This window comes from Cherax quadricarinatus, chromosome 32 (assembly GCF_038502225.1).
Source record: "Cherax quadricarinatus isolate ZL_2023a chromosome 32, ASM3850222v1, whole genome shotgun sequence".
In the NCBI taxonomy this organism is placed as follows: domain Eukaryota; kingdom Metazoa; phylum Arthropoda; class Malacostraca; order Decapoda; family Parastacidae; genus Cherax; species Cherax quadricarinatus.
This window is the reverse complement of record NC_091323.1, coordinates 37,024,750-37,048,502: the sequence shown is the minus strand read 5'-3', so window position 1 is coordinate 37,048,502 and position 23,753 is coordinate 37,024,750. Positions and strand designations below refer to the sequence as shown.

Here is a 23,753-nt window from a genome sequence, read left to right as displayed (position 1 = left end):
TGATAAGTGTCCTCAGCAACACTATACTGTGTTAGTACACTGTGATAAGTGTCCTCAGCAACACTATACTGTGTTAGTACACTGTGATAAGTGTCCTCAGCAACACTATACTGTGTTAGTACACTGTGATAAGTGACCTCAGCAACACTACACTGTGTTAGTACAGTATGATAAGTGTCCTCAGCAACACTACACTATGATGAGTGTCCTCAGCAACACTATACTGTGTTAGTACACTGATAAGTGTCCTCAGTAACACTAGACTGTTAGTACACTGTGATAAGTGACCTCAGCAACACTACACTGTGTTAGTACACTATGATAAGTGTCATCTGTAATACTACACTATGATAAGTGTTCTTAGCAACACTACACTGTGTTAGTACACTATGATAAGTGTCCTTAGCAACACTACACTATGATAAGTGTCCTTAGCAACACTACACTGTGTTAGTACACTCTGATAAGTGTCCTCAGCAACACTACACTGTGTTATTACACTATGATAAGTGTCCTTAGCAACACTACACTGTGTTAGTACACTATGATAAGTGACCTCAGCAACACTACACTGTGTTAGTACACTATGATAAGTGTCCTCAGCAACACTACACTATGATAAGTGTCCTCAGCAACACTATACTGTGTTAGTACACTATGATAAGTGTTCTCAGCAACACTACACTATGATAAGTGTCCTCATCAACACTATACTGTGTTAGTACACTATGATAAGTGTCCTCAGCAACACTACACTGTTAGTACACTATGATAAGTGTCCTCAGCAACACTACACTGTGTAAGTATACTATGATAAGTGTCCTCAGCAACACTACACTGTGTTACACTATGATAAGTGTCCTCAGCAACACTACACTATGATAAGTGTCCTCATCAACACTACACTGTTAGTACACTATGATAAGTGTCCTCAGCAACACTACACTGTGTAAGTATACTATGATAAATGTCCTCAGCAACACTACACTGTAAGTATACTATGATAAGTGTCCTTAGCAACACTACACTATGATAAGTGTCCTCATCAACACTATACTGTGTTAGTACACTATGATAAGTGTCCTCAGCGACACTACACTATGATAAGTGTCCTCATCAACACTATACTGTGTTAGTACACTATGATAAGTGTCCTCAGCAACACTACACTGTGTTAGTACACTATGATAAGTGTCCTCAGCAACACTACACTGTGTTAGTACACTATGATAAGTGTCCTCAGCAACACTACACTGTGTTAGTACACTATGATAAGTGTCCTCAGCAACACTACACTGTGTTAGTACACTATGATAAGTGTCCTCAACAACACTACACTGTGTTAGTACACTATGATAAGTGTCCTCAGCAACACTACACTGTGTTAGTACACTATGATAAGTGTCCTCAACAACACTACACTGTGTTAGTACACTATGATAAGTGTCCTCAGCAACACTACACTGTGTTTGTACACTATGATAAGTGTCCTCAGCAACACTACACTGTGTTAGTACACTATGATAAGTGTCCTCAGCAACACTACACTGTGTTAGTACACTATGATAAGTGTCCTCAGCAACACTACACTGTGTTTGTACACTATGATAAGTGTCCTCAGCAACACTACACTGTGTTAGTACACTATGATAAGTGTCCTCAGCAACACTACACTGTGTTAGTACACTATGATAAGTGTCCTCAGCAACACTACACTATGATAAGTGTCCTCAACAACACTACACTGTGTTAGTACACTATGATAAGTGTCCTCAACAACACTACACTGTGTTAGTACACTATGATAAGTGTCCTCAGCAACACTACACTATGATAAGTGTCCTCAGCAACACTACACTGTGTTAGTACACTATGATAAGTGTCCTCAACAACACTACACTGTGTTAGTACACTATGATAAGTGTCCTCAGCAACACTACACTATGATAAGTGTCCTCAGCAACACTACACTGTGTTAGTACACTATGATAAGTGTCCTCAACAACACTACACTGTGTTAGTACACTATGATAAGTGTCCTCAGCAACACTACACTATGATAAGTGTCCTCAGCAACACTACACTGTGTTAGTACACTATGATAAGTGTCCTCAGCAACACTACACTGTGTTAGTACACTATGATAAGTGTCCTCAGCAACACTACACTGTGTTAGTACACTATGATAAGTGTCCTCAACAACACTACAATGTGTTAGTACACTATGATAAGTGTCCTCATCAACACTACACTGTGTTAGTACACTATGATAAGTGTCCTCAGCAACACTACACTGTGTTAGTACACTATGATAAGTGTCCTCAGCAACACTACACTGTGTTAGTACACTATGATAAGTGTCCTCAGCAACACTACACTGTGTTAGTACAATATGATAAGTGTCCTCAACAACACTACACTGTGTTAGTACACTATGATAAGTGTCCTCAGCAACACTACACTGTGTTAGTACACTATGATAAGTGTCCTCAGCAACACTACACTGTGTTAGTACACTATGATAAGTGTCCTCAGCAACACTACACTATAAGTGTCCTCAGCAACACTACACTATGATAAGTGTCCTCAGCAACACTACACTATAAGTGTCCTCAGCAACACTACACTATAAGTGTCCTCATCAACACTACACTGTGTTAGTACACTATGATAAGTGTCCTCAGCAACACTACACTGTGTTAGTACAGTATGATAAGTGTCCTTAGCAACACTACACTATAAGTGTCCTCAGCAACACTACACTGTGTTAGTACACTATGATAAGTGTCCTCAGCAACACTACACTGTGTTAGTACACTATGATAAGTGTCCTCAGCAACATTACACTGTGTTAGTACACAATGATAAGTGTCCTCAGCAACACTACACTCTGTTAGTACACTATGATAAGTGTCCTCAGCAACACTACACTGTGTTAGTACACTATGATAAGTGTCCTCAGCAACACTACACTATGATAAGTGTCCTCAGCAACATTACACTGTGTTAGTACACAATGATAAGTGTCCTCAGCAACACTACACTCTGTTAGTACACTATGATAAGTGTCCTCAGCAACACTACACTGTGTTAGTACACTATGATAAGTGTCCTCAGCAACACTACACTGTGTTAGTACACTATGATAAGTGTCCTTAGCAACACTACACTATAAGTGTCCTCAGCAACACTACACTGTGTTAGTACACTATGATAAGTGTCCTCAGCAACACTACACTTTGTTAGTACACTATGATAAGTGTCCTCAGCAACATTACACTGTGTTAGTACACAATGATAAGTGTCCTCAGCAACACTACACTCTGTTAGTACACTATGATAAGTGTCCTCAGCAACACTACACTGTGTTAGTACACTATGATAAGTGCCCTTAGCAACACTACACTATGATAAGTGTCCTCAGCAACACTACACTGTGTTAGTACACTATGATAAGTGTCCTCAGCAACACTACACTGTGTTAGTACACTATGATAAGTGTGCTCAGCAACACTACACTGTGTTAGTACACTATGATAAGTGTCCTCAGCAACACTACACTGTGTTAGTACACTATGATAAGTGTCCTCAGCAACACTACACTCTGTTAGTACACTATGATAAGTGTCCTCAGCAACACTACACTGTGTTAGTACACTATGATAAGTGTCCTTAGCAACACTACACTATGATAAGTGTCCTCAGCAACGCTACACTGTGTTAGTACACTATGATAAGTGTCCTCAGCAACACTACACTGTGTTAGTACACTATGATAAGTGTCCTCAGCAACACTACACTATGATAAGTGTCCTCAGCAACACTACACTGTGTTAGTACACTATGATAAGTGTCCTCAGCAACACTACACTCTGTTAGTACACTATGATAAGTGTCCTCAGCAACACTACACTGTGTTAGTACACTATGATAAGTGTCCTCAACAACACTACACTGTGTTAGTACACTATGATAAGTGTCCTCAGCAACACTACACTCTGTTAGTACACTATGATAAGTGTCCTCAGCAACACTACACTGTGTTAGTACACTATGATAAGTGTCCTCAGCAACACTACACTGTGTTAGTACACTATAAGTGTCCTCAGCAAAACTACACTGTGTTAGTACACTATGATAAGTGTCCTCAGCAACACTACACTGTGTTAGTACACTATGATAAGTGTCCTCAGCAACACTACATTCTGTTAGTACACTATGATAAGTGTCCTCAGCAACACTACACTGTGTTAATACACTATGATAAGTGTCCTCAGCAACACTACACTGTGTTAGTACACTATGATAAGTGTCCTCAGCAACACTACACTGTGTTAGTACACTATGATAAGTGTCCTCAGCAACACTACACTGTGTTAGTACACTATGATAAGTGTCCTCAGCAACACTACACTATGATAAGTGTCCTTAGCAACACTACACTGTGTTAGTACACTATGATAAGTGTCCTCAGCAACACTACACTGTGTTAGTACACTATGATAAGTGTCCTCAGCAACACTACACTATGATAAGTGTCCTCAGCAACACTACACTGTGTTAGTACACTATGATAAGTGTCCTCAACAACACTACACTGTGTTAGTACACTATGATAAGTGTCCTTAGCAACACTACACTGTGTTAGTACACTATGATAAGTGTCCTTAGCAACACTACACTGTGTTAGTACACTATGATAAGTGTCCTTAGCAACACTACACTGTGTTAGTACACTATGATAAGTGTCCTTAGCAACACTACACTATGATAAGTGTCCTCAGCAACACTACACTGTGTTAGTTCACTATGATAAGTGTCCTCAGCAACAATACACTATGATAAGTGTCCTTAGCAACACTACACTGTGTTAGTACACTATGATAAGTGTCCTCAGCAACACTACACTGTGTTAGTACACTATGATAAGTGTCCTCAACAACACTACACTGTGTTAGTACACTATGATAAGTGTCCTCAGCAACACTACACTGTGTTAGTACACTATGATAAGTGTCCTCAACAACACTACACTGTGTTAGTACATTATGATAAGTGTCCTTAGCAACACTACACTGTGTTAGTACACTATGATAAGTGTCCTTAGCAACACTACACTGTGTTAGTACACTATGATAAGTGTCCTCAGCAACACTACACTGTGTTAGTACACTATGATAAGTGTCCTTAGCAACACTACACTATGATAAGTGTCCTCAGCAACACTACACTGTGTTAGTACACTATGATAAGTGTCCTTAGCAACACTACACTATGATAAGTGTCCTTAGCAACACTACACTATGATAAGTGTCCTCAGCAACACTACACTGTGTTAGTACACTATGATAAGTGTCCTCAACAACACTACACTGTGTTAGTACACTATGATAAGTGTCCTCAGCAACACTACACTGTGTTAGTACACTATGATAAGTGTCCTCAACAACACTACACTGTGTTAGTACACTATGATAAGTGTCCTCAGCAACACTACACTGTGTTAGTACACTATGATAAGTGTCCTCAGCAACACTACACTGTGTTAGTACACTATGATAAGTGTCCTCAGCAACACTACACTGTGTTTGTACACTATGATAAGTGTCCTCAGCAACACTACACTGTGTTAGTACACTATGATAAGTGTCCTCAGCAACACTACACTGTGTTAGTACACTATGATAAGTGTCCTCAGCAACACTACACTGTGTTAGTACACTATGATAAGTGTCCTCAGCAACACTACACTGTGTTAGTACACTATGATAAGTGTCCTCAGCAACACTACACTGTGTTAGTACACTATGATAAGTGTCCTCAGCAACACTACACTGTGTTAGTACACTATGATAAGTGTCCTCAGCAACACTACACTGTGTTAGTACACTATGATAAGTGTCCTCAGCAACACTACACTGTGTTAGTACACTATGATAAGTGTCCTCAACAACACTACACTGTGTTAGTACACTATGATAAGTGTCCTCAGCAACACTACACTGTGTTAGTACACTATGATAAGTGTAATCAACAACACTACACTGTGTTAGTACACTATGATAAGTGTCCTCAGCAACACTACACTATGATAAGTGTCCTCAGCAACACTACACTGTGTTAGTACACTATGATAAGTGTCCTCAACAACACTACACTGTGTTAGTACACTATGATAAGTGTCCTCAGCAACACTACACTATGATAAGTGTCCTCAGCAACACTACACTGTGTTAGTACACTATGATAAGTGTCCTCAACAACACTACACTGTGTTAGTACACTATAAGTGTCCTCAGCAACACTACACTATGATAAGTGTCCTCAGCAACACTACTCTGTGTTAGTACACTATGATAAGTGTCCTAAGCAACACTACACTGTGTTAGTACACTATGATAAGTGTCCTCAGCAACACTACACTGTGTTAGTACACTATGATAAGTGTCCTCAGCAACACTACACTATGATAAGTGTCCTCAGCAACACTACACTGTGTTAGTACACTATGATAAGTGTCCTCAACAACACTACTCTGTGTTAGTACACTATGATAAGTGTCCTCAACAACACTACACTGTGTTAGTACACTATGATAAGTGTCCTCAGCAACACTACACTCTGTTAGTACACTATGATAAGTGTCCTCAGCAACACTACACTGTGTTAGTACACTATGATAAGTGTCCTCAGCAACACTACACTGTGTTAGTACACTATGATAAGTGTCCTCAGCAACACTACACTGTGTTAGTACACTATGATAAGTGTCCTCAGCAACACTACTCTGTGTTAGTACACTATGATAAGTGTCCTCAGCAACACTACACTGTGTTAGTACACTATGATAAGTGTCCTCAGCAACACTACACTGTGTTAGTACACTATGATAAGTGTCCTCAGCAACACTACACTGTGTTAGTACACTATGATAAGTGTCCTCATCAACACTACACTATGATAAATGTCCTCATCAACACTACACTGTGTTAGTACACTATGATAAGTGTCCTCAGCAACACTACACTGTGTTAGTACACTATGATAAGTGTCCTCAACAACACTACAATGTGTTAGTACACTATGATAAGTGTCCTCATCAACACTACACTGTGTTAGTACACTATGATAAGTGTCCTCAGCAACACTACACTGTGTTAGTACACTATGATGTGTCCTCAGCAACACTACACTGTGTTAGTACACTATGATAAGTGTCCTCAGCAACACTACGCTGTGTTAGTACACTATGATAAGTGTCCTCAAGAACACTACACTGTGTTAGTACACTATGATAAGTGTCCTCAGCAACACTACACTATGATAAGTGTCCTCAGCAACACTACACTGTGTTAGTACACTATGATAAGTGTCCTCAGCAACACTACACTGTGTTAGTACACTATGATAAGTGTCCTCAGCAACACTACACTATGATAAGTGTCCTCAGCAACACTACACTCTGATAAGTGTCCTCAGCAACGCTACACTATAAGTGTCCTCAGCAACACTACACTATAAGTGTCCTCATCAACACTACACTGTGTTAGTACACTATGATAAGTGTCCTCAGCAACACTACACTGTGTTAGTACAGTATGATAAGTGTCCTTAGCAACACTACACTATAAGTGTCCTCAGCAACACTACACTGTGTTAGTACACTATGATAAGTGTCCTCAGCAACATTACACTGTGTTAGTACACAATGATAAGTGTCCTCAGCAACACTACACTCTGTTAGTACACTATGATAAGTGTCCTCAGCAACACTACACTGTGTTAGTACACTATGATAAGTGTCCTCAGCAACACTACACTATGATAAGTGTCCTCAGCAACATTACACTGTGTTAGTACACAATGATAAGTGTCCTCAGCAACACTACACTCTGTTAGTACACTATGATAAGTGTCCTCAGCAACACTACACTGTGTTAGTACACTATGATAAGTGTCCTTAGCAACACTACACTGTGTTAGTACACTATGATAAGTGTCCTCAGCAACACTACACTGTGTTAGTACACTATGATAAGTGTCCTTAGCAACATTACACTATAAGTGTCCTCAGCAACACTACACTGTGTTAGTACACTATGATAAGTGTCCTCAGCAACACTACACTTTGTTAGTACACTATGATAAGTGTCCTCAGCAACATTACACTGTGTTAGTACACAATGATAAGTGTCCTCAGCAACACTACACTCTGTTAGTACACTATGATAAGTGTCCTCAGCAACACTACACTGTGTTAGTACACTATGATAAGTGTCCTTAGCAACACTACACTATGATAAGTGTCCTCAGCAACACTACACTGTGTTAGTACACTATGATAAGTGTCCTCAGCAACACTACACTGTGTTAGTACACTATGATAAGTGTCCTCAGCAACACTACACTGTGTTAGTACACTATGATAAGTGTCCTCAGCAACACTACACTGTGTTAGTACACTATGATAAGTGTCCTCAACAACACTACACTCTGTTAGTACACTATGATAAGTGTCCTCAGCAACACTACGTTGTGTTAGTACACTATGATAAGTGTCCTTAGCAACACTACACTATGATAAGTGTCCTCAGCAACACTACATTGTGTTAGTACACTATGATAAGTGTCCTCAGCAACACTACACTGTGTTAGTACACTATGATAAGTGTCCTCAGCAACACTACACTCTGTTAGTACACTATGATAAGTGTCCTCAGCAACACTACACTGTGTTAGTACACTATGATAAGTGTCCTCAACAACACTACACTGTGTTAGTACACTATGATAAGTGTCCTCAGCAACACTACACTCTGTTAGTACACTATGATAAGTGTCCTCAGCAACACTACACTGTGTTAGTACACTATGATAAGTGTCCTCAGCAACACTACACTGTGTTAGTACACTATGATAAGTGTCCTCAGCAAAACTACACTGTGTTAGTACACTATGATAAGTGTCCTCAGCAACACTACACTGTGTTAGTACACTATGATAAGTGTCCTCAGCAACACTACACTCTGTTAGTACACTATGATAAGTGTCCTCAGCAACACTACACTGTGTTAGTACACTATGATAAGTGTCCTCAGCAACACTACACTGTGTTAGTACACTATGATAAGTGTCCTCAGCAACACTACACTGTGTTAGTACACTATGATAAGTGTCCTCAGCAACACTACACTGTGTTAGTACACTATGATAAGTGTCCTCAGCAACACTACACTATGATAAGTGTCCTTAGCAACACTACACTGTGTTAGTACACTATGATAAGTGTCCTCAGCAACACTACACTGTGTTAGTACACTATGATAAGTGTCCTCAGCAACACTACACTATGATAAGTGTCCTTAGCAACACTACACTGTGTTAGTACACTATGATAAGTGTCCTTAGCAACACTACACTGTGTTAGTACACTATGATAAGTGTCCTTAGCAACACTACACTGTGTTAGTACACTATGATAAGTGTCCTTAGCAACACTACACTATGATAAGTGTCCTCAGCAACACTACACTGTGTTAGTTCACTATGATAAGTGTCCTCAGCAACACTACACTATGATAAGTGTCCTTAGCAACACTACACTGTGTTAGTACACTATGATAAGTGTCCTCAGCAACACTACACTGTGTTAGTACACTATAAGTGTCCTCAACAACACTACACTGTGTTAGTACACTATGATAAGTGTCCTCAGCAACACTACACTGTGTTAGTACACTATGATAAGTGTCCTCAGCAACACTACACTGTGTTAGTACACTATGATAAGTGTCCTCAGCAACACTACACTGTGTTAGTACACTATGATAAGTGTCCTCAACAACACTACACTGTGTTAGTACACTATGATAAGTGTCCTCAGCAACACTACACTGTGTTAGTACACTATGATAAGTGTCCTCAGCAACACTACACTGTGTTAGTACACTATGATAAGTGTCCTCAACAACACTACACTGTGTTAGTACACTATGATAAGTGTCCTCAGCAACACTACACTGTGTTAGTACACTATGATAAGTGTCCTCAGCAACACTACACTGTGTTAGTACACTATGATAAGTGTCCTCAACAACACTACACTGTGTTAGTACACTATGATAAGTGTCCTCAGCAACACTACACTGTGTTAGTACACTATGATAAGTGTCCTCAGCAACACTACACTGTGTTAGTACACTATGATAAGTGTCCTCAGCAACACTACACTGTGTTAGTACACTATGATAAGTGTCCTCAGCAACACTACACTGTGTTAGTACACTATGATAAGTGTCCTCAGCAACACTACACTCTGTTAGTACACTATGATAAGTGTCCTCAGCAACACTACACTGTGTTAGTACACTATGATAAGTGTCCTCAGCAACACTACACTGTGTTAGTACACTATGATAAGTGTCCTCAACAACACTACACTGTGTTAGTACACTATGATAAGTGTCCTCAGCAACACTACACTGTGTTAGTACACTATGATAAGTGTCCTCAGCAACACTACACTGTGTTAGTACACTATGATAAGTGTCCTCAGCAACACTACACTGTGTTAGTACACTATGATAAGTGTCCTCAGCAACACTACACTGTGTTAGTACACTATGATAAGTGTCCTCAGCAACACTCAGTATTGCTACACTTAGCCCCATTCACCATGTCATATTATTATTATTATTATTATTATTATTATTATTATTATTATTATTATTATTATAGCCATACTGGTAATGTTTATAAAATCATTGCAGTGCTGATTAGTGATCGATGAGCAGTGTGTACGTACGTAATTGATGAGCAGTGTGTACATACGTAATTGATGAGCAGTGTGTACGTACGTAATTGATGAGCAGTGTGTACATACGTAATTGATGAGCAGTGTGTACGTACGTAATTGATGAGCAGTGTGTACATACGTAATTGATGAGCAGTGTGTACGTACGTAATTGATGAGCAGTGTGTACATACGTAATTGATGAGCAGTGTGTACGTACGTAATTGATGAGCAGTGTGTACATACGTAATTGATGAGCAGTGTGTACGTACGTAATTGATGAGCAGTGTGTACGTATGTAATTGATGAGCAGTGTGTACGTACGTAATTGATGAGCAGTGTGTACGTACGTAATTGATGAGCAGTGTGTACATACGTAATTGATGAGCAGTGTGTACGTACGTAATTGATGAGCAGTGTGTACGTACGTAATTGATGAGCAGTGTGTACGTAAGTGATGCAGTGTGTACGTACGTAATTGATGAGCAGTGTTTACATACGTAATTGATGAGCAGTGTGTACGTACGTAATTGATGAGCAGTGTGTACATACGTAATTGATGAGCAGTGTGTACATACGTAATTGATGAGCAGTGTGTACGTAAGTGATGCAGTGTGTACGTACGTAATTGATGAGCAGTGTGTACATACGTAATTGATGAGCAGTGTGTACGTACGTAATTGATGAGCAGTGTGTACATACGTAATTGATGAGCAGTGTGTACATACGTAATTGATGAGCAGTGTGTACGTAAGTGATGCAGTGTGTACGTACGTAATTGATGAGCAGTGTGTACATACGTAATTGATGAGCAGTGTGTACGTACGTAATTGATGAGCAGTGTGTACGTACGTAATTGATGAGCAGTGTGTACGTACGTAATTGATGAGCAGTGTGTACGTACGTAATTGATGAGCAGTGTGTACATACGTAATTGATGAGCAGTGTGTACATACGTAATTGATGAGCAGTGTGTACATACGTAATTGATGAGCAGTGTGTACGTACGTAATTGATGAGCAGTGTGTACATACGTAATTGATGAGCAGTGTGTACGTACGTAATTGATGAGCAGTGTGTACATACGTAATTGATGAGCAGTGTGTACGTACGTAATTGATGAGCAGTGTGTACGTACGTAATTGATGAGCAGTGTGTACGTACGTAATTGATGAGCAGTGTGTACGTACGTAATTGATGAGCAGTGTGTACATACGTAATTGATGAGCAGTGTGTACGTACGTAATTGATGAGCAGTGTGTACGTACGTAATTGATGAGCAGTGTGTACGTACGTAATTGATGAGCAGTGTGTACGTACGTAATTGATGAGCAGTGTGTACGTACGTAATTGATGAGCAGTGTTTACATACGTAATTGATGAGCAGTGTGTACGTACGTAATTGATGAGCAGTGTGTACATACGTAATTGATGAGCAGTGTGTACATACGTAATTGATGAGCAGTGTGTACGTAAGTGATGCAGTGTGTACGTACGTAATTGATGAGCAGTGTGTACATACGTAATTGATGAGCAGTGTGTACGTACGTAATTGATGAGCAGTGTGTACATACGTAATTGATGAGCAGTGTGTACATACGTAATTGATGAGCAGTGTGTACGTAAGTGATGCAGTGTGTACGTACGTAATTGATGAGCAGTGTGTACATACGTAATTGATGAGCAGTGTGTACGTACGTAATTGATGAGCAGTGTGTACGTACGTAATTAATGAGCAGTGTGTACGTACGTAATTGATGAGCAGTGTGTACGTACGTAATTGATGAGCAGTGTGTACGTACGTAATTGATGAGCAGTGTGTACGTAAGTGATGCAGCGTGTACGTACGTAATTGATGAGCAGTGTGTACATACGTAATTGATGAGCAGTGTGTACGTACGTAATTGATGAGCAGTGTGTACGTACGTAATTGATGAGCAGTGTGTACGTACGTAATTGATGAGCAGTGTGTACGTAAGTGATGCAGTGTGTACGTACGTAATTGATGAGCAGTGTTTACGTACGTTATTGATGAGCAGTGTTTACGTACGTAATTGATGAGCAGTGTGTACGTACGTAATTGATGAGCAGTGTGTACGTACGTAATTGATGAGCAGTGTGTACGTAAGTAATTGATGAGCAGTGTGTACGTAAGTAATTGATGCAGTGTGTACGTACGTAATTGATGAGCAGTGTGTACGTAAGTAATTGATGCAATGTGTACGTAAGTAATTGATGAGCAGTGTGTACGTAAGTAATTGATGCAGTGTGTACGTACGTAATTGATGAGCAGTGTTTACGTACGTAATTGATGAGCAGTGTGTATGTACGTAATTGATGAGAAGTGTGTACGTATGTAATTGATGAGAAGTGTGTACGTATGTAATTGATCAGCAGTGTGTACATACGTAATTGATGAGTAGTGTATATGTACATAATTGGCGAAGTTTGCATGTACGTAATTGATGAGCAATGTGTATGTACGTAGTGTTGTCCACCACTGTGCATTGTTGTCCACCACTGTGCATTGTTGTCCACCACTGTACGTACTGTTGTCCACCACTGTACGTACTGTTGTACACCACTGTACGTAGTGTTGTCCGCCACTGTACGTACTGTTGTCCACCGTACGTTGTTTTGTCCACCACTGTGAGTAGTGTTGTCCACCACTGTGCGTAGTGTTGTCCACCACTGTACGTAGTGTTGTCCACCACTGTACGTACTGTTGTCCACCGTACGTTGTTTTGTCCACCACTGTGAGTAGTGTTGTCCACCACTGTGCGTAGTGTTGTCCACCACTGTGCGTAGTGTTGTCCACCACTGTACGTAGTGTTGTCCACCACTGTACGTACTGTTGTCCACCACTGTACGTTGTGTTGTCCGCCACTGTACGTACTGTTGTCCACTGTACATAGTGTTGTCCACCACTGTACGTTGTGTTGTGTTCGTGCACCACTGTATTAGTGTTGTCCGCCAGTGTTGTGTTCGTGCACCATATCTAGGACAGCTACTGCTATGCTTGCTTGGCCTAGTTTGTCGTACCTGTGATTGAAGCTGCGTGTAGCCCGTGGCCACCACTACTCTCTCAGTGATCATGATGACGCTGGTGTGAGTCCTTGGCCTGCTTTGTTTCCCTTTCTGCCATCATGTCCTTGTTAATTTTTCCTGGTCCTTATCCCTGATTCTTGTACCTGGTCCTTATCCCTGATTCTTGTACCTGGTCCTTATCCCTGATTCTTGTACCTGGTCCTTATCCCTGATTCTTGTACCTGGTCCTTATCCCTGATTCTTGTACCTGGTCCTTATCCCTGATTATTGTCTCTCTCTTTTGTTATGGTTGGTTTCCTAGGTAGTTAATAATAATAATAATAATAATCTTTATTTCTACAAGTACATGATACAACTTATACAGACCATTGCTGACATCAGTGACATACTGTATAGAAAGCCCCTGGTTATGCAGAGCATTTCGGGTAACTTAGGTTAATTTTGTCCCCAAAATGCGACCTACACCAGTCGACTAACACCCAGGTACCTATTTTATTGCTAGGTGGGCATGGACAGTAGGTGTCTTAAGGAAACACGTCCTAATTTTTCCACCCGTACCAGGGATCAAACCACGGACCTCAGTGTTTGCGCTACCGACCCATCTACGGGACACCTAAAATATTAACTAACGTGCCATTGTGTGATCAAGTCGTACAGAGTCAAGATTTGATGTGACTCGACTGGATTCAACTTGACTTGTTTGATGTGACAGCAGACTTAATATATCTTACTTGTGTCTGTGTGGTTATAACAATAACCATAACTTTTAAAGGGGTAGAAGGGTAAGTCAGTGGAAGGCGTCGGTCAGATGACCAAAAGCTCCAGCTGCGGGTTATCATATGACTAAAACCCACGTCAGGAAACACTTGTCTTGTTTCCTGACAAACCTTACTTAACCTAACCTGTGTCTGTACTCTAATTATGATATCTCTCCCCCCCCCCCTGCATCACTGGGTCACCGTAAAGTTGTGGTGAGAGTCTAGTGACGCAGGGAGAGTCTTGTGACCCAGAGAGTCTCGTGCACCAGGGAGGGAGTCTCGTACATGAGGGAGAGTGTCTCGTGCATCAGGAAGAGAGTCTCGTGCATCAGGAAGAGAGTCTCGTGCATCAGGAAAAAAGTTTTGTGCATGAGGGAGAGTCATGCATCAGGGAGAGTGTCTCATGCATCAGGGAGTCTCATTCATGCATCAGGGAGAGAGTGTCTCAAGCAACATGGAGTCTCTTGCATCAGGGAGAGAGTCTCATGAATCAGGGAGAAAGTCTCGTGCACTTCGCTTTACAGAGCTTCACTTTACAGCGCTTCGCTAATACAGCGGTTATCAGTTATACCCATTCTTCATTTATTCGGGTTTTTATATTCATTTGAAAGTGAAAAAAGGCTATGATTCATTTTGCAACGATTTTCGCTCTACAGCAGAAGCCAGGAACCTAACCTGCTATATAAGCGGGGTCCTCCTGTACAACAGAAGCCAGGAACCTAACCTGCTGTATAAGTGGGGCCCTCCTGTACAGCAGTAGCCTGGAACCTAACTTGCTGTATAAGTGGGGCCCTCCTGTACAGCAGTAGCCTGGAACCTAACCTGCTGTATGAGCAGGGCCCTTTTGTACAGCAGTAGCCTGGAACCTAACTTGCTGTACCTAACCTGCTGTGTAAGCGGGGCCCTCCTGCAGTAGCCTGGAACCTAAGGCCCTCCTGTACAGCAGTAGCCTGGAACCTAACTTGCTGTACAAGTGGGGCCCTCCTGTACAGAAGTAGCCTGAAATCTAACCTGTGTAATTGGGGCCCTCCTGTACAGCAGTAGCCTGGAACCTAACTTGCTGTATAAGTGGGGCCCTCCTGTACAGCAGTAGCCTGGAACCTAACCTGCTGTATAAGCGGGGCCCTCCTGTACAGCAGTAGCCTGGAACCTAACTTGCTGTATAAGCAGGGCCCTTCTGTACAGCAGTAGCCTGGAACCTTACCTGCTGTATAAGTGGGGCCCTCCTGTACAGCAGTAGCCTGGAGCCTAACTTGCTGTATAAGCGGGGCCCACCTGTACAGCAGTAGCCTGGAACCTAACCTGGAGTATAAGCGGGGCCCTCCTGCGCAGCAGTAGCCTGGAACCTAACCCGCTGTATAAGCGGGGCCCTCCTGTACAGCAGTAGCCTGGAACCTAACTTGCTGTATAAGCAGGGCCCTTCTGTACAGCAGTAGCCTGGAACCTAACCTGCTGTATAAGTGGGGCCCTCCTGTACAGCAGTAGCCTGGAGCCTAACTTGCTGTATAAGCGGGGCCCACCTGTACAGCAGTAGCCTGGAACCTAACCTGGAGTATAAGCAGGGCCCTCCTGTGCAGCAGTAGCCTGGAACCTAACCCGCTGTATAAGCGGGGCCCTCCTGTACAGCAGTAGCCTGGAACCTAACCTGCTGTATAAGCAGGGCCCTCCTGTACAGCAGTAGCCTGGAACCTAACCTGCTGTATAGCGGGGCCCTCCTGTACAGCAGTAGCCTGGAAACTAACCTGCTGTATAAGTGGGGCCCTCCTGTGCAGAAGTAGCCTGGAACCTAACTTGCTGTATAAGCGGGACCCTCCTGTACAGCAGTAGCCTGGAAGATAACCTGCTGTATAAGTGGGGCCCTCCTGTACAGCAGTAGCCTGGAAGGTAACCTGCTGTATAAGTGGGGCCCTCCTGTACAGCAGTAGCCTGGAACCTAACCTGCTGTATAAGCTTGGCCCTCCTGTACAGCAGTAGCCTGGAACCTAACCTGCTGTATAAGCGGGGCCCTCCTGTACAGCAGTAGCCTGGAACCTAACCTGCTGTATAAGCGGGGCCCTCCTGTACAGCAGTAGCCTGGAACCTAACCTGCTGTATAAGCTTGGCCCTCCTGTACAGCAGTAGCCTGGAACCTAACCTGCTGTATAAGCGGGGCCCTCCTGTACAGCAGTAGCCTGGAACCTAACCTGCTGTATAAGCTTGGCCCTCCTGTACAGCAGTAGCCTGGAACCTAACCTGCTGTATAAGCTTGGCCCTCCTGTACAGCAGTAGCCTGGAACCTAACCTGCTGTATAAGCGGGGCCCTCCTGTACAGCAGTAGCATTTCGTGCCATATAGGTAAATTAGATCAATTAGCAAGAACTCATTTAAAATTAAGTCATTTCTAAAAATTTCACTTATACGTTTAAAATATATTTTCATTTATATTAATGCAAAAATTAATAATTTTGTACCAGAAGAACCTTAGAAAACTTAACGCAACCTTGTCATAAGAAGCACAATTTAACTTAGCCTAATCCAACTAAATATATTTTAGATAAGTTTACGATAATTCAATAATATACAAACACAATTAAATACATTTTTACGTTAGGCTCAGAATGATTTTTGTGAAATTATTGCATACACAAGTTTTCGCTTGTCTTACTCGGCAAGAAGAGCTGAGGTTTTCGGTTATTTACTTTCATGTATAATTGTAGTGCCGGTGACATACTGTGTGTCCAGCATGATGTGTCCCACGTGATGTGTCCAGCATGATGTGTCCCACGTGATGTGTCCAGCATGATGTGTCCCACGTGATGTGTCCAGCATGATGTGTCCCACGTGATGTGTCCCGCGTGATGTGTCCCACGTGATGTGTCCCGCGTGATGTGTCCCGCGTGATGTGTCCCACGTGATGTGTCCCGCGTGATGTGTCCCACGTGATGTGTCCCGCGTGATGTGTCCCACGTGATGTGTCCCGCGTGATGTGTCCCACTTAATGTGTCCCGTGTGATGTGTCCAGCGTGATGTGTCCCACGTAATGTGTCCCGTGTGATGTGTCCAGCGTGATGTGTCCCACGTAATGTGTCCCGCGTGATGTGTCCCGCGTGATGTGTCCCGCGTCCATCATGAATGATTCTTCACTCTGCTTGAAGGTTCGGATCCCTGAAGTGGAGCGCACTGGTGCAGGCTCACCACCAAGTGGAACACTGGTGCAGGCTCACCACCAAGTGGAACACTGGTGCAGGCTCACCACCAAGTGGAACACTGGTGCAGGCTCACCACCAAGTGGAGCACACTGGTGCAGGCTCACCACCAAGTGGAACACTGGTGCAGGCTCACCACCAAGTGGAGCACTGGTGCAGGCTCACCACCAAGTGGAACACTGGTGCAGGCTCACCACCAAGTGGAGCACACTGGTGCAGGCTCACCACCAAGTGGAACACTGGTGCAGGCTCACCACCAAGTGGAACACACTGGTGCAGGCTCACCACCAAGTGGAGCACACTGGTGCAGGCTCACCACCAAGTGGAACACTGGTGCAGGCTCACCACCAAGTGGAACACTGGTGCAGGCTCACCACCAAGTGGAGCACACTGGTGCAGGCTCACCACCAAGTGGAACACTGGTGCAGGCTCACCACCATGTGGAGCACACTGGTGCAGGCTCACCACCAAGTGGACAACACTGGTGCAGGCTCACCACCAAGTGGAGCACACTGGTGCAGGCTCACCACCAAGTGGAACACTGGTGCAGGCTCACCACCAAGTGGAGCACACTGGTGCAGGCTCACCACCAAGTGGAACACTGGTGCAGGCTCACCACCAAGTGGAGCACACTGGTGCAGGCTCACCACCAAGTGGAACACTGGTGCAGGCTCACCACCAAGTGGAGCACACTGGTGCAGGCTCACCACCAAGTGGAACACTGGTGCAGGCTCACCACCAAGTGGAGAACACTGGTGCAGGCTCACCACCAAGTGGAACACTGGTGCAGGCTCACCACCAAGTGGAGCACACTGGTGCAGGCTCACCACCAAGTGGAACACTGGTGCAGGCTCACCACCAAGTGGAGCACGCTGGTGCAGGCTCACCACCAAGTGGAGCACACTGGTGCAGGCTTACCACCAAGTGGAGCACGCTGGTGCAGGCTCACCACCAAGTGGAGCACGCTGGTGCAGGCTCACCACCAAGTGGAGCACACTGGTGCAGGCTCACCACCAAGTGGAGCACGCTGATGCAGGCTCACCACCAAGTGGAACACTGGTGCAGGCTCACCACCAAGTGGAGCACACTGGTGCAGGCTCACCACCAAGTGGAGCACGCTGGTGCAGGCTCACCACCAAGTGGAGCACACTGGTGCAGGCTCACCACCAAGTGGAGCACACTGGTGCAGGCTCACCACCAAGTGGAGCACACTGGTGCAGGCTCACCACCAAGTGGAACACTAGTGCAGGCTCACCACCAAGTGGAGCACGCTGGTGCAGGCTCACCACCAAGTGGAGCACGCTGGTGCAGGCTCACCACCAAGTGGAGCACACTGGTGCAGGCTCACCACCAAGTGGAGCACACTGGTGCAGGCTCACCACCAAGTGGAGCACGCTGGTGTAGGCTCACCACAAAGTGGAGCACGCTGTTGCAGGCTCACCACCAAGTGGAACACTTGTGCAGGCTCACCACCAAGTGGAGCACACTGGTGCAGGCTCACCACCAAGTGGAGCACGCTGGTGCAGGCTCACCACCAAGTGGAGCACGCTGGTGCAGGCTCACCACCAAGTGGAGCACACTGGTGCAGGCTCACCACCAAGTGGAGCACGCTGGTGCAGGCTCACCACCAAGTGGAGCACGCTGGTGCAGGCTCACCACCAAGTGGGGCACACTGGTGCAGGCTCACCACCAAGTGGAACACTGGTGCAGGCTCACCACAAAGTGGAGCACACTGGTGCAGGCTCACCACCAAGTGGAGCACACTGGTGCAGGCTCACCACCAAGTGGAGAACACTGGTGCAGGCTCACCACCAAGTGGAGCACGCTGGTGCAGGCTCACCACCAAGTGGAGCACACTGGTGCAGGCTCACCACCAAGTGGAGCACTGGTGCAGGCTCACCACCAAGTGGAGCACTGGTGCAGGCTCACCAAGTGGAACACTGGTGCAGGCTCACCACCAAGTGGAGCACACTGGTGCAGGCTCACCACCAAGTGGAGCACACTGGTGCAAGCTCACCACCAAGTGGAGCACACTGGTGCAGGCTCACCACCAAGTGGAGCACGCTGGTGCAGGCTCAACACCAAGTGGAGCACACTGGTTCAGGCTCACCACCAGTGGAGTTCACTGGTGCAGGCTCACCACCAAGTGGAGCACACTGGTGCAGGCTCACCACCAAGTGGAGCACACTGGTGCAGGCTCACCACCAAGTGGAGCACACTGGTGCAGGCTCACCACCAAGTGGAGAACACTGGTGCAGGCTCACCACCAAGTGGAGCACACTGGTGCAGGCTCACCACCAAGTGGAGCACTGGTGCAGGCTCACCACCAAGTGGAACACTGGTGCAGGCTCACCACCAAGTGGAGCACACTGGTGCAGGCTCACCACCAAGTGGAGCACACTGGTGCAGGCTCACCACCAAGTGGAGCACGCTGGTGCAGGCTCACCACCAAGTGGAGCACACTGGTGCAGGCTCACCACCAGTGGAGCACACTGGTGCAGGCTCACCACCAAGTGGAGCACACTGGTGCAGGCTCACCACCAAGTGGAGCACTGGTGCAGGCTCACCACCAAGTGGAGAACACTGGTGCAGGCTCACCACCAACAGGAGCACACTGGTGCAGGCTCACCACCAAGTGGAGAACACTGGTGCAGGCTCACCACCAAGTGGAGCACACTGGTGCAGGCTCACCACCAAGTGGAGCACTGGTGCAGGCTCACCAAGTGGAACACTGGTGCAGGCTCACCACCAAGTGGAGAACACTGGTGCAGGCTCACCACCAAGTGGAGAACACTGGTGCAGGCTCACCACCAAGTGGAGCACGCTGGTGCAGGCTCACCACCAAGTGGAGAACACTGGTGCAGGCTCACCACCAAGTGGAGCACACTGGTGCAGGCTCACCACCAAGTGGAGCACACTGGTGCAGGCTCACCACCAAGTGGAGCACACTGGTGCAGGCTCACCACCAAGTGCAGCACACTGGTGCAGGCTCACCCCAAGTGGAGCACGCTGGTGCAGGCTCACCACCAAGTGGAGCACGCTGGTGCAGGCTCACCAAGTAGAACACTGGTGCAGGCTCACCACCAAGTGGAACACTGGTGCAGGCTCACCACCAAGTGGAGCACACTGGTGCAGGCTCACCAAGTAGAACACTGGTGCAGGCTCACCACCAAGTGGAACACTGGTGCAGGCTCACCACCAAGTGGAGCACACTGGTGCAGGCTCACCACCAAGTGGAACACTGGTGCTGGCTCACCACCAAGTGGAACACTGGTGCAGGCTCACCACCAAGTGGAACACTGGTGCAGGCTCACCACCAAGTGGAACACTGGTGCAGGCTCACCACCAAGTGGAACACTGGTGCTGGCTCACCACCAACTGGAACACTGGTGCAGGCTCACCACCAAGTGGAACACTGGTGCAGGCTCACCACCAAGTGGAACACTGGTGCAGGCTCACCACCAAGTGGAACACTGGTGCTGGCTCACCACCAAGTGGAACACTGGTGCAGGCTCACCACCAAGTGGAACACTGGTGCAGGCTCACCACCAAGTGGAACACTGGTGCAGGCTCACCACCAAGTGGAACACTGGTGCAGGCTCACCACCAAGTGCAGCACTGGTGAAGGCTCACCACCAAGTGGAACACTGGTGCAGGCTCACCACCAAGTGGAACACTGGTGCAGGCTCACCACCAAGTGGAACACTGGTGCAGGCTCACCACCAAGTGGAACACTGGTGCAGGCTCACCACCAAGTGGAACACTGGTGCAGGCTCACCACCAAGTGGAACACTGGTGCAGGCTCACCACCAAGTTCAACACTGGTGCAGGCTCACCACCAAGTGGAACACTGGTGCTGGCTCACCACCAAGTAGAACACTGGTGCAGGCTCACCACCAAGTGGAACACTGGTGCAGGCTCACCACCAAGTGGAACACTGGTGCAGGCTCACCACCAAGTGCAGCACTGGTGCAGGCTCACCACCAAGTGGAACACTGGTGCAGGCTCACCACCAAGTGGAACACTGGTGCAGGCTCACCACCAAGTGGAGCACGCTGGTGCAGGCTCACCACCAAGTGGAGCACACTGGTGCAGGCTCACCACCAAGTGGAGCACTGGTGCAGGCTCGCCACCAAGTGGAGCACACTGGTGCAGGCTCACCACCAAGTGGAGCACACTGGTGCAGGCTCACCACCAAGTGGAACACTGGTGCAGGCTCACCACCAAGTGGAGCACGCTGGTGCAGGCTCACCACCAAGTGGAGCACACTGGTGCAGGCTCACCACCAAGTGGAGCACTGGTGCAGGCTCACCACCAAGTGGAGCACACTGGTGCAGGCTCACCACCAAGTGGAGCACACTGGTGCAGGCTCACCACCAAGTGCAGCACTGGTGCAGGCTCACCACCAAGTGGAGCACACTGGTGCAGGCTCACCACCAAGTGGAGCACACTGGTGCAGGCTCACCACCAAGTGGAGCACACTGGTGCAGGCTCACCACCAAGTGCAGCACTGGTGCAGGCTCCCCACCAAGTGCAGCACTGGTGCAGGCTCACCACCAAGTGCAGCACTGGTGCAGGCTCACCACCAAGTGCAGCACTGGTGCAGGCTCACCACCAAGTGGAACACTGGTGCAGGCTCACCACCAAGTGGAGCACACTGGTGCAGGCTCACCACCAAGTGGAACACTGGTGCAGGCTCACTACCAAGTGGAGCACACTGGTGCAGGCTCACCACCAAGTGGAACACTGGTGCAGGCTCACCACCAAGTGGAACACTGGTGCAGGCTCACCACCAAGTGGAACACTGGATGCTCTCTCCAGCAGTGTGTTCACTATCATCTTCACTCCCAGCTCCTCTCATTGATTTTTCTAGCATCTCCCCGCCCATACTGTACTACCTCTCTCCCTCTCACTTGTCTTCCCTCCCCGCCCATACTGTACTGCCTCTCTCCCTCCCACTTGTATTCCCTCCCCTCCCATACTGTACTCTCTCTCTCCCACTTGTCTTCCCTCACCTCCTATACTGTTCTCCCTCCCACTTGTCTTCCCTCCCCTCCCATACTGTACTCTCTCTCTCCCACTTGTCTTCCCTCCACTCCCATACTGTACTCTCTCTCTCCCACTTGTCTTCCCTCCCCTCCCATACTGTACTCTCTCTCTCCCACTTGTCTTCCCTCCCATACTGTACTCTCTCCCAATTGTCTTCCCTCCCCTCCCATACTGTACTCTCTCCCTCCCACTTGTCTTCCCTCCCCTCCCATATTGTACTCTCTCCCTCCCACTTGTCTTCCCTCCCCGCCCATACTGTACTACCTCTCTCTCCGTATGTGTGTCTATGTATGTTTATATATATATATATATATATATATATATATATATATATATATATATATATATATATATATATGTATATATGTATATGTATAATATGTCGTTCCGAATAGGTAAAGCTTCAGATCTTGGCTCAAATAGCAACGCTCTTCTTGCCGAATATGAGAAGCGAGAATTTGTGTATGCAATAATTTCGTAAAAATCATCCTGAACCTGACGAAAAAAATATGTATTTTATTATGTTTGTTTATTATTAAACTTATCTAAAATATATCTAGTTGGATTAGACTAAATTAAATTGCGCTTGTTAAAATAAGGTCAGGTAAGTTTTCTAAGGTTCTTCTGGTACTTAATTATTAATTTTTACATTAACGGAAATGAAAAAATATGTCTTTAAACATATAAGAGAAAAATTTTCGAAAGGACTTAATTTTAAATGAGTTCTTGCTAATTGACCAGTTTTACCTATTAGGCACGACACACACACACACACACACACACACACACACACACACACACACACACACACACACACACACACACACACACACACACACACACACACACACACACACACACACACACACACATAACCGGCTCTGAAACCAGACCTGTTCCCCCCAACAACTACAAACAGTC

General features: G+C 45.7%; 1 protein-coding gene across 3 annotated transcripts in view; it reads left to right on the top strand.

Annotated features, from left to right (window-relative positions):
- The window catches only part of LOC128690237 (plasma membrane calcium-transporting ATPase 3), a 559,190-nt gene that overhangs the window by 160,800 nt on the left and 374,637 nt on the right, over nt 1-23,753 (top strand). The gene's annotated exons all lie outside the window — the stretch shown is intronic.